The sequence below is a fragment of the Sabethes cyaneus genome, chromosome 1, assembly GCF_943734655.1.
Source record: "Sabethes cyaneus chromosome 1, idSabCyanKW18_F2, whole genome shotgun sequence".
Classification (NCBI taxonomy): domain Eukaryota; kingdom Metazoa; phylum Arthropoda; class Insecta; order Diptera; family Culicidae; genus Sabethes; species Sabethes cyaneus.
Genome location: NC_071353.1, coordinates 64,818,418 through 64,823,804, shown reverse-complemented (window position 1 = coordinate 64,823,804; position 5,387 = coordinate 64,818,418). Strand labels below are relative to the sequence as shown.

The following is a 5,387-nucleotide window of genomic DNA, read 5'->3' as shown; positions in this document are numbered from 1 at the left end:
CGCCGTTGTCGTGCTTACCGTGGTAATCACCATTTGCGGAACGAAAAAGTTTTTAAAATACCATTAACCTAACTCTTGAAAATGACTATGTCATCCGATAAAATAATAGAAAACTTTAAATCTAATTTATAAATTCATTTGAACAAAAAAAAAACAACCAAAGATTTGTCGAGTTGTAAATTATATAATTAATCGGTTAATATAATTATGCCACAATAACTAGACAAATAAACCATGAAGTATCATATTTTCTGTGCATTGGGTTTACACTAGGACAAGGCGAGACACATGGCTGCTCATTCTTCTTCATTTTGTTTAACGGTTACCTTCCTAAATTTACTACGGCAACGATAAGTCTTTCCAAGAATGTGTCAGTGTCAGCTAAAATTTATGGTAAGAAACCACTTGTTCTACATGATCATTAATTACACAACAACTACTCAAAATGCCCCTAAATCTAATCTCATACTAACGCAGGCAATTCTTGAAAGTATCCTGGAAAATGACGATTACTGGGATCAATCATTTTTCTTGTCAACGGCCACGCCAACAGCATGTACCTACTGCAGAGAGAATTCCAAAAAATAAATGGAAATACTACATAATTCCATTCAACTCTTTGAAATTAAGGGGCACGAACAAACCGAGAACCTCCCATACCAAACACTTCCTATAAGGTGCCCCGGGGCAAGTGAGACCTAAAAAATGCATAGTTTAGGGTTTATTTAACTGTGTAATCTGTACCTATGATTATTTCGAAATCATTTCAACATAGAAACTCTTCAGTGGTATCACTTCGAAGGTTTGATTACGAAAAAGCACTATAAATTTACATGAAATTAATCTGGAGGACAATTTTCAAAATCATGCCGACAGGTCCCACTTGCCAAAAAAATTAAAAAGCATAAAATAACAACAAATGTGTATGGTAATATAAAGTAACGTTATTGCTAATTGCAAGAAAAATTGTCCAATTCGGTCATACAATATAAATATAATTGCTTTTCAACTAACATTCGAACAATGAGTTAAAATATTTTTAATTAGCTAACGTTTTCTGCACTTTAACAGTTCTTTTCTATACTCTATCAGTTATTACATACTTGAAGCAAAACAATCACTGCATACAACTAATTGTAAAGCAACAAATTAAACACGCAAAACCTATATTCGGATCATCGAATTCGTCACTTTTAAAATTGCTGCATCACGTTACATGCATGAACATTCCGTCAACCTCTTTTTCATATAAGACATCAGATTTGAATAAATTCTTGCAATATGTGGATACAATCTTTTGACGTAGGACTACGTCTTACGGCAAGTTTTGAGATAGGGTGTCATTCCAAAAAATCAAAAATGCGAGCGTCACGAAAAATGAAAGGTTTTGAGCGCTAATAGCTCATCGGTTTTCCGATCGATTTTCAATATTCTTACACCAATCGATCGGAAAATTTACTAAGAATTGACCCAAATGAAGAAAAGTATGAATTCTCGATGTTGAACTATTGAAAAATTGAAAATAATGAACCTATGTTTTACCAGAATGCTCGCTTCGTGATTGGTTGAAAGATTTTTTACGATGATCTAAACCTATACCAATTTGATATCTGTGCTTGGGAAGTAAGCCAAAACAAGTGACCAAGTTTCCTCATTTCAACAAGATTTCTTAACACCGCGGTTCAACCTAGACCATTTTGATGTCCTTGCTTGGGAAATACGCCAGAGAGAGTAACAAAGCCCTCTCGTGCCAACAGATTTCTTACGAACGCGATGAAACCTAGTCCAATCTGATGTCTGTATTAGGGAAGTGTGCCAGAAAAAATGACACAAGCTCGTTGTCCCAACAGATCGCAAATTCTTTACTGCGTGACGATTAAACGCGGCGAATTTGATATCTGTGTTGGAAAAATGTGCTACAGCTGTAGTGTTCGGTTATAATACGGCTCTGTATGAATGCGCATGCTTGCCGCTTCATTAGAAGTGTAGTGAAAAGATGTGCTGTTGATAAAATAGGATTGAACTGGTAAAATCCTTTCAACGTGGGAAACAATGGATAATAAAAACAATCTTTAATTTCAGTAAGGTAACAGGAAAGTAATAGTTTGTGTTCTTGATTTTGTTAAATTGTTTTCAAATGCACAATCTTTTGAGAATTGAACGTATGCAATGTTACTACTTTGATAAATTGACTGAAATAACTTGATAAATCGAATGATTACAAGCATGAATACATGCTACTATCACTACAAAGAGACTTACGTAGTCCTGCGTCACCTATATATGCGGTCGTGTCCTGTACACAACCCCTCTGATTTTTTAATAACTGTTAACTTTCAGGACATCAAATTGGACTAGGTTTGTCGCGTTTCATAGAAATCTTGTTTCGACGAGGGGCGGAGGGGGCTTTATTACTTTTTCTGGCGTACTTCCCAAGCACAGACATCAAATTAGTATAAGTCTAAACGTGGTAAAGAATCTTTGACCTCTTAGGACGAGTAGGTTCTGTATCCTCTTGCTTTTTTCTGAAAATAAAGTAATCGAAATCACAGTAAACAGAGGGTGTATTTAACTGTTGTCCCTGCCTGTGAAGCAAGCCGGTCACGAAGAAAATGTATGGCGATATGTGATCTTGAAACTTTTCGTTAATTTTCACTAATTAGTGATTAAAAACGAAAGTTACAATATAAATCACATAATTGCTACATCTATTATGAGTCGATCAGTATCTAAACCATGAAAATTCATTCATAGTTGGCAAAGCTACTAGCGTTCAAAATCTTTCATATTTTCGTGACGCTCGCATTTGTTGATTTTTTGGAATGACACCCTATCCCAAACCTTGCTGTTAGACGTAGTCCTACGTCAAAAAATTGTTGAACATGAGTTAATTACTGTTGTCAGATCTTATAATTACTGACAACTGTTAATATTATACATTACTCAAAGCAAATCGAATTTACTCTGATAAAAACGCCTCACATAATATACTAAACTTTGAGCTGCCATATTACAGATTGTTCACTTCACGCCGTACACAAAATTTTATGTTCCGGATCAACAATTCCATTTCAAATACACTCGCTAACGCCTGCTAATTGTAAAAAATTGTATGTGATAACAAAAATTGATTGTGCTGACGGGAAAACACGCGATTGTGTTCGACCTCTTCACCACCATAGTCGTAAGTAACCTAGATCTGATATTGAGAAATAAAAAAAATTCGTCTTAACCCATTTATAATCAAACTTTGAACACTGTATTTTAAATATCAACGCGCAAATATGAGAACGAAAAATTTTCATGCACTTTTGATTTCCTCTCTGTCTAACAATACGGTGAATGGGGATATTCTTAGTCTATTACGAAGACGACCAACATATATCTATAATACATCCTCATTGATTCAGCTCACGGTCACGTTTCAATTAAACGTTTCCTATCCATGAATGCTTATTATTTTGCTAATAGCTGCTTCGTGTCCCCAACAAATGTAAAGTAATGTTTACTACTCTTTCGCACTGTATCAAACCAGACGTTTCCCGTACTTAACATTTTTCTTGGTTCGTGAAACGGGCCCCGATGTTGGTGTCGATGAATTATAAATCATTCAAGCTGTAAATATCTGCCCACAATCATGATTGAAAGCAGGATTTATTTCTGCTGAGCAAGATGCATTATTCAATGCGTTCGATATAAAGGCAAGTCGCTTGTTGGAGTTATTTTAACGCTTATGAACGCAAGTAAAAAATCGATATTACGACTGCCATGCACATCGTAATATCGCAAAACTGATTTTTAATTGAGCTCAACTAAATTAATTGGCTCGCAGCATTGTTAAGTTTGAACTCACACGTTGAATATAACTGCGACATGTGTGCCCCATTTCAGTATAATCATTACATTACATTTCCATTATGTATATACATATGTTCCAGCTGCGTCCAAGCTAATCTTCGTGTATTCACTTTAATATGTTTTTGTAAAGAGGACATACCACAGTCACTTTACTGTCAAAGTTTTACTATGTTAAAAAAAGAAGGTAAAAGGATTAGTGATTTGTGATTGACATAAGAGTTAAAGCACGAAAATTGCACTGCACAATAAATAAACTTGATACGGCTAAAGAAGAGGAGCATGACCGTTTAACTACAAAACCGCTACTTAATAGTTATAACGTTTGTAGAGGCGCAAAGCAATTATGTGATCTCATGAGTATTATAAACGCTAAAACCAGCCAAAACATTTGAAAATAAGCAAACAGACATAAATTTTTGAAGAAGATTCTACAAAAACGGTCCTCACACATATTTCGCACCATTCTCAAATATTAACTTACAACAAGAGCATCCACTATCCCGAAAAATATTATATCCAGGCATGCTAGAATTTGCCTTAAGTTAAAAAAGAAACGCTGGAGATGCCGGGGATTGAACCCGGGACTTCTCACATGCGAAGCGAGCGCTCTACCACTGAGCTACATCCCCTTACATACGCTAGACGTTCAATTTTATATCCACGCGTGCTTTGCTTTAGATAACATTGCCAAATTATATATTAAGACAACACCCGATTTAGTAAATCGCATTTGTAAGAAAATCGTTTCGATTTACCTCACACGATGACAGTTCACCCAGAATATTAGAAAAATAATGCTCACATCAGCAGTGTATTGTTGTTGTCTAATGGGTCGTGCTCGTGCAGAATGAAATTGAATCAGGCCAAATCATGAATCGTTTGTTTATTAGCTACGCTTTACTTCCTTTACACTGAAACAAAATTACAGGATTGTGACATTACTAATTGCGCAATACTGAGCGTGGAAAATAAAACATTAAAAATATGAGAATAGTGCTTATTCCTTTTTCATCAGAAGCTAACGGAAATAATATCGGGATGTCGACGTGCTTGTAGCAATAAAATATCGTAGATATAAAATATTTTCTATTGCTAGTACCACTCCAAAGGCATTTTTCGGTTCACCGAAAAACATCAACGAAACATATTATCAAAATTGTTATGGTGACGGAAAATAAGAAGTACATTTACATTACTCATTTCGAGTTTGACTTAACTATTCGACACTCCCGTTGTTTGTTTTGTTTCAGCGAACAACATTAAATATTGTTCGCCAGTGCCAATTTCAAAGTTGTCCCTACTCGATTGGAAGAACATCCACGAAATCGTTTGTAGTTTACTAAAGGGTGTACCATATCAAATAGCACCACGGAAAAATGCTGTAGAAAGTTACCTTGTTGACCGATCCATTTCAAACTTTCAGACAATAAAATATAACCCATTAGTAAGCTTTTGGCTTATTTCTCGCGCAACATGTGAAAAAGGCTTATGTGCAAATGAAAGATTCTCCTCGTTTCTTCTCTCTTACG

The 5,387-nt window shown here is 35.3% G+C and overlaps 1 non-coding gene across 1 annotated transcript; it reads right to left on the bottom strand.

The window, feature by feature from the left end:
• Nucleotides 1-4,415: 4,415 nt before the first annotated feature.
• On the bottom strand, nt 4,416-4,487 carry Trnaa-cgc (transfer RNA alanine (anticodon CGC)). Its single transcript has one exon. It is a non-coding gene; the product is annotated as a tRNA-Ala (tRNA).
• Nucleotides 4,488-5,387: the final 900 nt, after the last annotated feature.